The sequence below is a fragment of the Silene latifolia genome, chromosome Y (genome assembly GCF_048544455.1).
Source record: "Silene latifolia isolate original U9 population chromosome Y, ASM4854445v1, whole genome shotgun sequence".
Taxonomy (NCBI): Eukaryota; Viridiplantae; Streptophyta; class Magnoliopsida; order Caryophyllales; family Caryophyllaceae; genus Silene; species Silene latifolia.
In genome coordinates, this window is record NC_133538.1 from 189594763 (window position 1) to 189610445 (window position 15683).

Here is a 15683-nt window from a genome sequence, read left to right on the forward strand (position 1 = left end):
AGACGGCTTGTCTCTAAGGTTGGTGCTTCTATGATTGGTCCGTCTTTATCTTCTTATTTTGATGGGCTTCAGTTCGGGGTGAGCGTGTCCTGTGGAGGAGAGGCTATCTTGCATGCCTTGAACCGGCTCATTAAGGCTCGGGGGACTCAGGAGGGGTTTTCTATGCTGCTGGTTGATTTCCAGAATGCGTTCAACCTTGTTGACCGTTCGACCATGCTTCAGGAGGTCCGCCGTCGTTGCCGCTCTCTCCGTTGGGTGGAGTTTTGTTATTCCAGCCCGGCCCGCCTTTTTATGGGGAGCACTGCTTGTGGTCTTGTCAGGGTATTCAGTAGGGTGATCCGTTGGGGCCTTTGCTTTTCGCGTTGGTTTTGCATCCCTTGGTTTGCAAGATCCGGGACACTTTTGACCTCACTTTGCAGGCTTGGTACTTAGATGATGGCACCATCGTGGGTGATACTTTGGAGGTGGGGAAGGTTTTGGACTTGATTATGTTGGATGGCCCTCGTTTTGGGTTACATATTAATGTCTCCAAGACGGAGGTCTTTTGGCCTGTTGAGGATCCACGGAGTCGGCTTCCTGGGGTTTTCCCCACTTCTATTTCTCGGCCATTGCGTGGTGTTACAGTTTTGGGAGGACCTGTCAGTACTTATCCTGGTTTTAGCAGTGAGATTGTGGCGACGAGAGTAACTAAGACCATTGAGCTAATGGACTTGGTTGCGAGGATTGAGGACCCACAATGTGAGTTGCTTCTTCTTCGAGCTTGTACGGGTATTTCTAAGCTATACTTCTCCCTTCGTACTTGCTCCCCTAGTGTTTTTGGGTCTGTCCATCTTCCTTTTGATGCCGCTCTTCGTTCTAGCTTGGAACGTATTGTCACCGCGTCGGGGCCTGGTTTTGGGGATTGGCAGTGGCGCCTTGCTACATTCCCTTTTCATCTAGGTGGTCTTGGTGTCTATGCGGCGGGAGATGTTTTATTTTATGCTTTTATTGCGTCCCGCTTAGCAGTGTCTTTGGTTTGCGTGCTAAGCTCCTCGGCCCTTCCGGTATTGTAGCCGCCGGCCCCCGCTTTTGATGATGCGCGCAGTGTTTACTGCGACTACAGGTTTCTGGTATATTAGGTCACCCTAGTGAAATTGCGCCCCCAAACTTATGAAGAAATTGCGGACATTTATTTCACGACGGTTCTTTTGCCGCCCTCGCAGTCCTGTTTTCTCTTTGACACCACGCTTTCTTTCTTTTGGCGATCTCAAAGACACGGTTCTCACTCCTCCGATTGGTTACGTGCGGTTCCTATCTCGGGGTTCAGCGCAGACTATGAACGGGAGGACTTACCGTAGTGTGTTGGGGTATCGTCTGGGTGTTCCGTTATTCACGGTATCTAGGCCCCGTCCGCTTGCTCTTGGGTTTTTGTTGGGGATGTTTTTGGGGACCACGCTGTTTCTTGATCGGGCACCGTGGGCGTTAAACATCGGCATAACCTTGTCCGGGACACTCTTTTCGACATCCGCTATAGATCCGTATTATCGCGGGGAAGGAGGTTGATATCGGTTTGGTTGATGGGCATGGTGGCTCTCTTCGTCCTGCGGATTTATTGCTTTATTCTTGGGACGGGGGCGTGATGTGTGCGTCGACCGACGGGTTCTTCACCTTTGACTCGGACGGGTTGGCGATTTTGTGCGGGCCGGGTTGTCGCCGATCTTTCGCTCAAAGCGAAAGTGTGCTAAGTATGGGGATTTGTGTGCGATAGCGGGTTATGGTTTCCTACCTTTCTCTTTCTCTTCACTTGGGGAGCTGGGTTCGGATGTTGTTGCCTTACTCAAGCGGATCCGTAAATTCTCTGTATCTCGGGGACGCGGGGGCTCGGGTGGCCGCTTACATTTTTACTAGACTTAGCTTTGCTATTGCTAAGGGTGTGGGAGCCCAGATTGTCTCTCGGCTCCCCACCAATTTCATGTAAACTTTTATTTTTATTTTAATGAAAGCTGCGCGCATCCCTTTTTTTTTAAAAAAATAATTATAATAATAATAATTATAATAATAATAATAATAATAATAATAATAATAATAATAATAATAATAATAATAATAATAATAATAATAATAATAATAATAATAATAATAATAATAATAATAATAATAATAATAAACCCAATACTAATATATTAAACTAATCACCCAAAATAGTCGACACATTTCACTGACTCAAAAACAAACAAAAGGGAAAGGGGCAAAATGGGGAATGCGATTGAGCAAAACGCAGCAGGGGCCTGTGCCGGTCCACCGGCAGCCGGGGGATGGCACCGGTAGCGAGACATCTGAAAAATGGAGCATAAATTGATGTGCTGTGGTGGGTGCCGGCCTGTCGACTGCCGGGGCACCGGCATAGGGAACAAGAACTGATTGAGTTGGTGCTGTGTGCCGACTGCCGGTGCATATGCCGGCAGCGAGACCTTCACAAAAAGAGAGCAAATTGATGTTGCGGCTGCCGGTAGGGGAGGTCGACTGCCGGTGTACCGGTATAGAGTAACATGAGTCATTGTTGTTGCTTTTTCAGTCCTGATTTCGAGTTCAATGATGGCGCCAATGGTGGCGGCGGCTGGATTGGCGATGGTTAAGTAATAATGGAGGTGACTTAATGGTGAGGACGGGTTCGATAGAGGTGGAATGCAGGGGAGTGGAAATGCAGGTGGTGAAGGGGAAATGTCGTGGGTGTGAATGATGGTAGTGATGGTGGTGATTTCGATGGTGGAAGAAATGGTGATGAAGGTGATTGTCGTTGTTGATGCTGGTGTGATTGCAGGGGTGTAGTTGTTGTCGATGGTGATTGATGGTCTGAGAGTGCAGCGGAATGTCGGGTTTTAGCTGCTGCTGTTTAATGGAGGTAGTGATTGTCGCTGTTTATGAAGTTGCTGGTGATGATGAAAATGGCGACCAGGGGAGTGAGAATGATGATGGTCACGGTTTTGCGAATTGGTGTTGGCTGGTGATTGATTGGTGGTGGAGATTTATGTCGGGTTTTCGGGTTTGATTGTGAAGGTGGTTAATGGTGAGCTGCTGCGGATTCGAGTCGAGGTGAGTTGATATCGATTCGTGGGGCAGAGCTGATGGTCGAAGGACGTCGGGTTAAATGGTATTAATGGTGACGCGTCATGGTTGTGGAGGTAGAGGGATGGAGATGCAGAGCTGAGTTGGTGATGATGATGAGATTATGGAACGAAATGCAGGGGACGATGTATGGTGAATTGTTGATGAAGACGGGGCAATTGATGGTGATGAGGTTGACTTTAACAAGGTCAACGATTGACTTTATTCATGACATTCTTTATCTCGTCTCAAACTCCGTCTCGCTTTCCCGTTTCACCTACACATTAAATTAGAATAATAATAATAATAATAACAATAAATAATAATAATAATAATAATATATAAAACCGACTAATTGTTAAATATAACTAATACGACTAATTATTATAAATTAGTAATTAAATGAGCTATTTAAACATTTAACGCACACAAAATCGGGTTGAATAAGAGTAAAAGTATGGGTAAAATACGACTAAAATGCTACTTATCAAATCTCCCCACACTTAAACTTTACTCGTCCTCGAGTAAGGTCATTAAATTAAACTAAGACCCGTAATATAACAAAACTAGATAAACTAATAATATCCGATGAAAGGCAATTAACGGGCCTTCTCTATCCTTTCAACTCACACTGAAACATAATGAGGTATGCATTCCGATGCAAGGCAAGTGGGGGCTTGCGGAAAATCCAGACACATCCAACATTTAAGCACATAATCAATCATAAGATGCGTCAATAAAAAAGTCAACCGCTTTCCTCATCTAAGCGGCCGTTTTGCTTTGAACAATCAAAGGTTTTGGTCGGGAGATACCGTCTCATGGTCTTGGCAAGGTGTCAATGCCCTAATGGTGGCTCAAGCAACCTCAATATGACAACCAAATGCCTAGGAAAAAAATTCAAAGGCAGGAAAAGGGGAAGCAAAGCCTAACCTTCAAGATTTACACGACATACACAAGATTCAACCAAATTGACCCATGTCTAAGGGGACTTAGACTACCGACTTTCTCACGGTTTTCACTAGTCTCTCATTTTCTTTTAGAACGGGTGATTTTTTTGTGCCAAAAAGTAACCAAAATCACTCAACTACTCGACTCGTGAGACATGTCCGCAATCTAACATGGAATCCTCTTCTACAAGACCATTAACTGAGATGCAAAAAGGGAAAAATCTGCATAGAAAAAAACAAGGGTTGTAACAGGGCTAGGGAGTAGGACAAAACGGGATTGTTGCAAGCAACATTTGGATATGTGAGGTTCAAATCAAGAATGGTCAACACATTACTTCCCACTTCTTATTGTAACACATGAGACACGTCTATTCCCTAACATAGAATCGATCTCCAAAACTATGCAAAAATTGCATAAACCTAACTCAAATTGGAAAAACTTGAAAATACTCCCCTTATTTCAACAAATGGTAACGTCTACACCCTAACAAGAGCCCGGTTTCCCAAGTTCAAGCAAAAATTGTGTAAACCCGACTCACTTTGGAAAAACATCAATTGGCCCTTTATTTTAGCAACGGCTTTTTCTACCCCTTTAAATGATGAGGAGGGGTGTTGCTTGCTCTTTTATTTTCTTAACACAAATATATACCATCACAACTAACTCTTTTTGGATTTTTCAAAACTTTTTCACTTTTCTATTTTGTTTTTCATTTCAATATCAAAACCTTCTTATTTATATACAACACCAAATAAATTCCAAATTTTGACCCAAGTGGATATGTACACTATCCATCACTATGACCCGACTCACCTTCTAACACACTACTACATAACCGACCAATTCTTTATCAAGGAAAGGTGTATATGGGATGTAGCTAATTTAGTGGGTTTGCCAAATGAAAAGGCTAAGGCTCAAAAGGGGTGCAACAAAAAGGGAAACAATGCAAGGGTCAAAGCAACGCTAGATTAGGCAATGTGAGGTTTAAAAATGAATTGCAACTAATTGTTTCAAATTATGAACATAAATGAACATCTCATGGTCTAAAAAGGAAAGGATGTAATGCTTATGCGTCGTGATGTAACATGCCACGCAAGGAGCCTACTCACAACCTAAGGGAGACCGGGCATGGATGTACCGGTCCCAAGGAGGCTCTAAATCTCACATGAAAGTAGTTATGTCGAAATCTAGGCCTAGACTACGGTCTTGGTCTCACATGGTGGTCAAAACTTTCCGGTCTAGCCTCATTTCCCGGGTATTTTCAAGCAAATACCCTAACGAGGAGGTCAATGGGCGCAAGCTACAAAAAGGGGAAAGAACCGGCCTAGACAATTTCATCATAGAGGGTATCATGCTCCCTTCCTAGACCAAATTTTGTTCAAAAATTTATATACAAACTCAATGCAACAAGAAGGAAACACAACACAACACATATATAAATGTGAAACAAATGCATACGAGAAATGGAAATGAACATAAGGTAAACATGCAACGAGTTGACTAAACCTAGCAGCACATCGATACCAACACAACAATCCAAAAGTTCCCAGAAGGAAAATCCAGGGCACAAAAATTCTCATCCTCCTTCAAATATGCAAGATATATAAAGAAAGAATGGTAAAGGAGTAAGAGATTAGAACGAGTTTACCACGCGACTTCTAGCTCCTTTTTGCCTCAAATGGTCAGTGTATATGCCAAAGGTTAGCCAAACATATATATACAATGCAATATTTTTGGAATTATTGAATTTTTTCGATTTTTAAGCATTTTCTTGAATTTTCTTAAATTTACAAGTATATATGTATATGTACAAATATAAACAATATTCACAGAGTGGATATTTTCCTCTCCACATTTGAAATTTACATTGTCCTCAATGGAACAAAGTATAGGGGGAGAATAGGAAAAATAAACATGTTTTTGGTGGTTTTTGAATTTTTCGAAATTAAAGGACATGTTTATGGATTTTTTTGAATATTTGAAAATAAATAACATGTTTTGTATTTTTAAATGATGGAATTTCCTCCCCACATTTATTTACATATTTCTAATGGAAATAAATGTGTGGAGGAAATTCGGAAATGAAATACATGTTTTTGTTGCTTTTTGATTTTTCAAATTTTTAGCGATTTTCAAAGAAGTATGCAATGCATGATCTCATCCATATGCAATATTGAAATACGATGCAAGCTATAATGTATGAATGAAAAGAGATCTAATTTAGATTAGCTCCTTTTAGAATCATGTCACTAAATGCAAAATGCGGTAAAAACTTAACTAAAGAGAAAGAGACTATATACATTGCGGTGGTTCTTAAGTAACTCCACCAAACCTCTTTATTCAAAGACTTTATTCAACCGGGATCAATATCCCGAGATCCCACCAACCTTCCACCATATTTACTACCAACAAAACAAGAGCCTTTCACCCTTGTCATCACATCATGTAACCTACACATGGCATGTTGAAACTCTTGCCATTTTCGGTTCATTTCTTCTTCAAGCTTTTCTTTAGTCTCTTTGTCAACACTAGGGTCACATACCCTCTTTCCTTTCGATCTATTCCTCCATCTTTTAGGCTTCTTCTTTTCAATTCATGGTTTTGATTTTGGAGGGGCATTGGTGCTAGAATCGAACTCGGTTTCCCAAGTCTTGTCCTTTTCCCCACACTTATCTTTAGCATTCACTTCTTCTTCAAGGAACTTAGCCGGGGACTCATCATCAACTTTCGGCTCACAAGCAATCAAGAGTTCCATGTTCTCGTCTTCATTCTCGTGGAGTTCTAAAGTTTCCACGACAAACATGTTTTGAACCACGGTTTTCTTTGAAGCATGTGGTAGCTTAAATTCAACATTTTCCTTCCCAACTTTGAATGACAATAGTCCCTCTTTGACATCTATGATAGCTCCTCCCGTGGCCAAAAATGGCCTACCAAGAATGATACGAGAGCGTCTTCCTATAGGGATGTCCAACACAACAAAATCGGTAGGAATTGAAAGCTTACCAATTTGAACCATGATATCCTTGAGAATCCCATTCGGAGACTTGATTGTCCCATCGGCAAGATAGATTGTAATGGAAGTGCAGGTTAAGCTTGAAACATTCAACCTCTTCACAAGGGCAAGTGGTATGACACTTACACTTGCCCCTAAGTCACACAAAGCATTATCCACCTTTTGGTCACCAACGATACATGGAATTGAGAAACTTCCAGGGTCATCAAGTTTGACGGAGATTTCTTAGATTTGACCATATTGCACTCCTCACTTGAGGCATCAAGCTCATGTCCACTAATGTCAACTCTTCTAGAAATGACTTCTTCAAGGAATTCGGAATAATAAGGCATATCCACCAAAGGTGGATTGGAGGTTTCCATTTTCATTACCAAATCTATAAACTTGTCATACCTTGAAGTATCATTGGCCCCTTATCGCTTGGCCAAAGAGTTTTCTTCCACTATGATCATCTCTTCTTTTTTCGGGCTCCCCTCAAGTTCCACCATCACATTTGGTGCTTCCACAATTTCTTCAAGCACAAATTCTTCACTCATAGTGGTTGGTGTAGTCATAGCCATCTCTCCCTTATCCGGGTCGAATTCAACATCCAAGCTTGTACCATGAATTGTCATTATTTGCTCAAGCACATAATCTCCCATGCTCTCTTTTTTGGGCTCATTGTCAAATTCATGGAATGTTTCCATAGTCATGGAGAAGGGAGTAGTTTATTGTAATACTACGGATTTTATAGGCTGGTACTCGACCGAGTATGGCCTACTCGGTCGAGTAAAGTGTGTTGGGTATTCTGTTTGGCTTACGCCCAGAATACTCGGTAGTATGGGTAATACTCGACCGAGTAGAGGATACTCGGCCGAGTATAGCCTATACTCGATCGAGTATCCACTTTGACGGGTATTATTTCCGCGGTTTTGGTTAAAATTATTAGAGGTTATATATAATCGTTCGTCAGTTTCTAGATTCATTTCTCCCCAAAAACATAAACTACGTTCATTCTTCTCTAATCATCTTCATCAATTCCAAGTCAAAGGTCGTCGATTGTGGGTTATAGCATCTCATTCCGTGTAAATCGCCGTAGTAAGTGTCTTATCCTTGTTCATCTATTGTCATTCTTATAAGTTAACAAACCCTAATTTGGTTAATTTGGGGGTTTAGGGTTTTGGTCATCATATGTTATTGATTTTTTATTATCGTTGTTGTAGGTGATGATGTGTTACTAGTTGTGCATTTGTATGATTGATTGCAGCGTAGAGGATTGCGAAAAGGTAGGGTTTTCCTACTCAGTTCTGTCTAATTGAATTAAGATGTTTGTGTATTGTGTATGATTGTTGTCTGCTGATCATCGGAGTTTTAGTGTGGCGGTGGTTGTGACGATGTTGTGATGGTTGTGGTGGAGTCACTTGCGGGAGTGGCTTCACACCCTCGTTCGCCCTCCGTGGAACCCGTCACGGGAGGGGATGTGCACATTAAGGGACAGGGATTGTTAGTCGCTCGTTGATGAGCTGGACTAGGTGGAGATGGGCTGTGGTCACCCACTGGCGGCGAGGATTACCTGTTGTGATGGGTAATCTGGCAGGGCTACACACTTCGGTGTGTAGTCGGTTACTGTGTGAGATCGGGAGACCGGGGATGGAGGATGATTAGCCGGTTACATTGTTTGTTTGTCTTATCTTGATTGAACGGTATTCACCCCATTGTTGTTGTTTAGTAAAACCTGCGGTGATCCATTCGGGGATGGTGAGCAGATTATGACAGGTAATGCAGATGTTTAGCTATGGGACAGTCATGGGGAGTCATCACTCAAGTCTAGCTTCCGCCGTCAAGAGACTTAGCTTGCATTCTTTGTAGTTGTTAAACCTTTCACAGTTATACTTTGGGTTAGTGTTGGAAACATGTAATCACTAACTCTTTATACTTTAATAAAGGTTGTTTGAAATTGGTAACTTTGATATACTAACCTCGGGAAACCGAGATGGTAACAGCCTTTCATGCTAGGGTAGTCCTTGGTAAGGTATCTTGGTATGAGGGGGTGTTACAAAGTGGTATCAGAGCCGAAGATTTCGACACCTGAAACAAATGAACCCAATGAACTTAGGGAATCTAAATAAAATGAATCCGGAGAGAGTTGTTTGGAGCTACCGCAAAGACTTGGGAGACGTCCCAGAGTCGCACTAAGGCCCTTACGATCTCAAGCCGGTCACATGGGGGAAATTTTGTATGTTTGAGTCATGTGTGTGTAATACTTGTAACTTGAGTCTTGTATAGTTGTTGGATGAAATGAAAAGATCTGACCATGGTGGTATATGGTAAAGGAATTGCGTAGTTGTGTGTGACAGAACCTGAAGCATGTTATGTGGTTACTGCTTGGCTTTTGAAACGGGGTGTGGAGTGTCATATATAGATGGAAAATCTTGTTTAATTGTGTTAACGAAATGTGAAATTGGAGTATGTGTAATGTGAGGTAGGATGTGTCTATAAGATAATGATGATGTTAATGTTTGGTTTGTTGGTAGTAGCATGTGATTAAGGGCATGTGTCTATAAATATATGAATGTTGTGTTTAAATTTGCATGTGGGTATGATAAGAGTTCAATTATGTACTTGTTTCTTGAAATATTTTGTTGTTGTCATTGCCTTATGCATGTTCAAATTGTTTTGGTTTAGGAAATTTGATTTGTATGATGATCGATTATGGAAGGGTTGTCTTAAAACTGTCATAAGTTGAGTTCTAGAAATGATATTGCTGTAATTCCAAGTTGAGGTGATATCTTGTCTTCTTATGATTCTAACGATAGGTCACACGCCCAAAACGACCAAGTAACGAGTGAGATATGACTTTTTTACGAAACCTGGACGATGCTGAGAATTGTGTTGGTACTCGACCGAGTAAAGTAATACTCGACCGAGTAAGGGCTACTCGGCCGAGTATTCCCAATACTCGACCGAGTAATCCTCTGTGATAATTACGTTCCCTTGTGGAGTCGAAAACTCGGCCGAGTAATATAGTTACTCGACCGAGTATCCTGTACTCGACCTAGTATGCTATGTACTCGACCGAGTACCACCGTGGGCGGCTATTTTGAGTCGGTGACTATATTTTCACCTTAAATTGTGAGTCGGGAACTATGCTCTTACATTGTTTTGAGTTCTAGGGTATGTACACATGTACGTTTTAAGTCTTAACGTATTCTTTTGTATATGTGACGGTCTTAATACGTAAGTTACTCAATGTTATGATAGGGAGAATGCCGGCTTGTAAGGAATACGTGTTGGATACAAAGGACATGAGTTATATGCGGTCGTGAGGGATAGTGGAAACAAAAGAGAGGGAAGATTGATGAATTAATCGAGGTAAAGAGCATGTTTTGTGAGGTATGGTGAGTAAGATAGTCGTGTGTTGAGTAATATAAAAGTAAGTACATATATGGGCAAAAGTGATGTAAGTTTAAAGAAACGTGAGAATTAAAGATTGAGATGAGGGATACGACTAATGGCATATTGGGATGTGTAAGGATTTATGGAGGGAAACGATTAGGATTGTGTTGGTTAGGATTATATGTGATGAAAGGTCGTTATAGAGGGACAAAAACGAATGATGCGTAATGAGATCGAGTTATGCCGCGTTGGGTAGATAGTGGTCAAGTTTGGGAATTCGGAATATCTAGAGGTGTGCCTAGTGTGTAATTCTTTGGACAATTAACGGTATGAGGTGAACTTTGGGTTCTAGAGATACGAAAGGGAGATACGATCAATTGAAGAGTAGTCGTTGGTGTGTGGACTTGTTGGTGACAAGGGAGTGTGAGAAGCGAGATGAAAGGGGATAAGTGATAAAAAAGAATGAGAAGAAATTGATATGAATTAATGGAATGTGAGTCGTGGAGTAACAAGAAGGTAATCATATTATTAAAGGGTTAGGTAGGAGAAGGAATGAGATGAATTATTAATCGTTATTATTGGACGGAAGTAAGTGAGGGAACATTGACCAAAGTTATGGGACATGAAAGTAAGGAATCAGGGAAATGCACGATAGCACTATGAGAGAAGGTGAGTTAATATTTATATAGGAGTTCAGGACAACATGTTGGCCGTCGGGTTTGAGGTATTAAGGGAGTATGAAGTTGGCAGAGTGTTTTCACGATATGAGATTTGAGTTAGGTGACGATACGATAAAGGATCAAATTTGAAAGAATGTTGAGGTAAATTTTATTGATGGAGATGGTGTTCGTTATTTGGGATGACAACCAAAGAGAGGAAATGGATTGTTATATTAATAAGTGATAGTGAGAGAGTAGTCACTTGAGGGATGTAGGTGTCATAGTACTGTCACTAGTGGTTGAGGATGATGTTACTTTAGGGAAGTTAGTTGTTCTAATGAGGTTGATCTTGTGGAGGTGATTAGTATGTTTGGGTGTGAGGGAGTATAAGATGTGGATATATGAGGTGTTCGCTTGTAGTTGGGTGCGATGATATGTTACGTTCACGGTGGTGATAACTGGGTGTAGGAGAGGATATGTTATGAAGGGCACCTGAGTTAAGTCCGGATGAGACATACTCATTGTCAAGTGGTAACTTACGTGATCAGGATTGGCTACTTAAACTCGATTATGGGTCCATGAGGTGTGTAAAGCTTTGTGTGAGGTCCTGGCCTCACGAGTAATGGTGTGGCGTGATAGTTACGAGTCGTTATATGTGTGTTCCGCGTCATATGTTATACTTGTATGTGTATGTATGATATCTGTAAGTAATGGTGTGAGGTTCCAGCCTCAAGAGTCATGGTATTGATAATATTCATAAGGTTGGTATTTGTGATCCGTCTATTATCTTTGCGTCGTGATCGGTAGAACAGTTTTAAGAAAGTCTTCTGGTCTAGGAAGTGGTACTCTGTCAGCCTTACGAGATTGTAAAAGTTGTGATGGTTATTGATATGGTTGTTGTGCTTCGAGTGGTGATCGGGGCACGGTAATTCGTGTTGTGATACGAGTATTTTCGTGTTATCATAGATTGTTGTTTGTTTACTGTTATTTCTTGTCAGTGTCGGCCGGGGCATATAGACCGTTGTTTTGGTTCCCGATGTGTCTTACCAGTGTCGGTATGGGTATGGTTTTGTTAGTTTTCATAGAATATGACATGAAAAAAAAAAAAAAAAAAAAGAGTTGGGTATGGTTCTGTTGTGGTCATGGTATAGTAGCAATCTGTTCGTGGGACACAGTTATGGGAGGTTGTTAGAGTACTTTTGATCTTGTTTTAGATGAGGCATTGGTGGACATAGTTGTGGCAAGACAATTGTGGAGCATGTGTGATATTGAATTAAAATTACATGTGGTTTAACACCTTTTCTTGGGGCAGCGAGTACGTAGTTTTGGGACTTAGTATGATGTTCAGTCAAGGGTGAGTTTGTGGTAATAAAGAAGATGAACTTGAGAAGCTAATGTAAGTATGTGTAACACTTGAGGATTGTGAGATAGGATTGTGGAGATGAGTGTATATGTATATAGAAGTATGTCGTGTTGTGGTAATGTAGAAGAGATGGAGTAGTGGCTATACTGAGGATTTTATGATATATGTTATGGGAGTACCGAATAATTGAGGAACGAGAACTGTTAAAGAAAGAGAGTCATGGTCATAGGAATGGTTGTAGGTGTTGAGGTTATAGTGGGTGATCGTTGACATGCGGTGGTAATGAGGTTTATGGGAGGCATAGCAAAGGACCTAGTATTAGCGAGTTACGAGGGCATAACACTTATCTGAAGAGGGTAGGAGGAGACAAGAGAGTTGATGGTCATACGGTTGCAATTGGAAGTTTGAGTGTTGGTGTAGAGTAAATGATGGATTCGTGATGTGGTTGATTTTATTACAGGTTATGGCGATGTTCGTAGTAGTATGATGTTAGGAGTGAGTAAACTTCGAGGATGATGTTCGTTTTAAGGGTGGTAGAATGTAACATTCCGTTTTGATGGTTAATCTTCTTTTGTGGATTGTCTTGGTATTGAGTGCTATTGAGTGTTATGGAAGTGAGAGAAGGTTGGCAACATTATATTGTGGTTATTCGATAATATTATGGAGTCAATATCGAGAGGATATGTTATCTAATAAGCGTGGTTAGTGGAATTGGTGTTAGGTGTCCATGTTTTATAGGTTGGGTTGGAACTTCGGGGACGAAGTTCTTTTTAAGAGGGGAAGACTGTAATACTACGGATTTTATAGGCTGGTACTCGACCGAGTATGGCCTACTCGGTCGAGTAAAGTGTGTTGGGTATTGTTTGGCTTCGCCCGGGAATACTCGGCGAGTATGGGTAATACTCGACCGAGTAGAGGATACTCTCGCCGAGTATACCCTATACTCGACCGAGTATCCGGCCTGACGGGTATTATTTCCGCGGTTTTGGTTAAAATGATTAGAGGTTATATATAATCGTTCGCCAGTTTCTAAAATCATTTCTCCCCAAAAACATAAACTACGTTCATTCTTCTCTAATCATATTCATCAATTCCAAGTCATAGGTCGTCAATTGTGGGTTTTAGCATCTCATTATGTGTCAATCGCCGTAGTAAGTGTCTTATCCTTGTTCATCTATTGTCATTCTTATAAGTTAACAAACCCTAATTTGGTTAATTTGGGGGTTTAGGGTTTTGGTCATCATATGTTGTTGTTGTTGATTATCGTTGTTGTAGGTGATGATGTGTTACTAGTTGTGCATTTGTATGATTGATTGCAGCGTAGCGGATTGCGAAAAGATAGGGTTTTCCTACTCAGTTCTGTCTAATTGATTTAAGATGTTTGTGTATTATGTATGATTGTTGTCTGTTGATCATCGGAGTGTTAGTGTGGTGGTGGTTGTGACGATGTTGTGATGGTTGTGGTGGAGTCACTTGCGGGAGTGGCTTCACACCCTCGTTCGCCCTCTGTGGAACCCGTCACGGGAGGGGATGTTCACATTAAGGGACAGGGATTGTTAGTCGCTCGTTGATGAGCTGGACTAGGTGGGGATAGGCTCCGGTCACCCATCGGCGGCGAGGATTACATTGCGATGGGTAATGGCGGGGCTACACACTTCGGTGTGTAGTCGGTTCTTGTGTGAGATCGGGAGACCGGGGATAGAGGATGATCAACCGGTTACATTGTTTGTTTGTTTTATCTTGATTGAACGGTACTGACCCCGTTGTTGTTGTTTTGTAAAACCTGCGGTGATCCATTCGGGGATGGTGAGCAGATTATGACAGGTAATGCAGATGTTTAGCTATAGGACAGTCATGGGGAGTCATCACTCAAGTCTAGCTTCCACCGTCAAGAGACTTAGCTTGCATTCTTTGTAGTTGTTAGACCTTTCACAGTTATACTTTGGTTTAGTGTTGGAAACATGTAATCACTAACTCTTTATACTTTAATAAAGGTTGATTGGAATTGGTAATTTTGATATACTAACCTCGGGAAACCGAGATGGTAACAGCCTTTCATGCTAGGGTAGTCCTTGGTAATGTATCTTGGTATGAGGGGGTATTACATTTATGATAACTCCTCTTGACTTGGCAAATCAAATGACCCTTGGATTTTGCCCTTGTCTTAGAAATACACCCGGTGGTTTTTGAGAACTCATGAGAGCTTGGGAAGCCACTTTAGCTTCAAGACTCTTGATTTGTTGTTGGGTATTACTTGCCAAATCCCCTATGAATTTCACCAAGTTGTCAGATTTATCATCTCCCATGGTATTACTAGCTTGGGGTGGTGGCTCTTGGTTGAAAGGTTGGTTGGAAATTGGAGGAGGAAAGCCATTTCCTTGATCCCTAAAGTTGGAATTTTAGTTGTTCCCTTGGTACCCTTGATTGAACCCTTGATTTTGCCCTTGGTTGTACCTTTGATTATTGTTGTATCCTTGATTGAACCCTTGGTTGAACCCTTGACCAAACCCTTGGTTGACTTGACTACCTTGGTTTCCTTGGTAAAAGTTTTGATTACCTTGGTTCCCTTGGTTACACCCATAAATCTTGGTATGCTTGAGATTGGTTGGCAAAGTTTTGGTTGGATGCTTGGTTGTTGTTGAATGAGGGCCTATGTGGACGGTTGGAGAAATTATTAAAGGCTTGGAAAGTATTCACATCTTGCACATTGTTCCCATCAAAGTTGTTATGGTGGTTATTTGTACACACTTCATAACTCATAAGTGTGACCCATCCCTCCACATGACTCACAAGTTGATCTTTGCATCACTTCTTCGATGGATGGAACATGAGATGTGGTAGTTTGGCTCACTTGGTTCACTTGCTTCTTCTTACTCAACTCTTCAAGCTTTTTGGTGAGCATATCAAACTTAGCATTGGTCTCCACATTCACTAAGAATTCGGGAGGGTGCTTACTTCTTTTCAAGACATTTACTCTTGTGCCATAGTTTGCCTCGGAGTCTACCATTTTCTTGATTAGAGTAGTGCCCTCCTCATCACCCAAATGATCGAATCCTCCTCCAGCGGAGGCATTCACCATTTATTTTGTTCTTGGCAACAAGGTTTGGAAGAAGGTTTGGGTGACATACCAATCAGGAATCCCATGGTGAGGGCAAATAACGATAAGGTCTTGATATCTATACCATGCCTCACCTAAGGATTCTCTATCCTCTTGTTGGAAAGTATGGATCTCATTTCGGAGCAT

General features: G+C 41.4%; 1 non-coding gene across 1 annotated transcript; it reads left to right on the forward strand.

Annotated features, from left to right (window-relative positions):
* The first annotated feature begins 15576 nt into the window (after nucleotides 1-15576).
* On the forward strand, nucleotides 15577-15683 carry LOC141635174 (small nucleolar RNA R71). The gene has a single exon (XR_012539878.1). It is a non-coding gene; the product is annotated as a small nucleolar RNA R71 (small nucleolar RNA).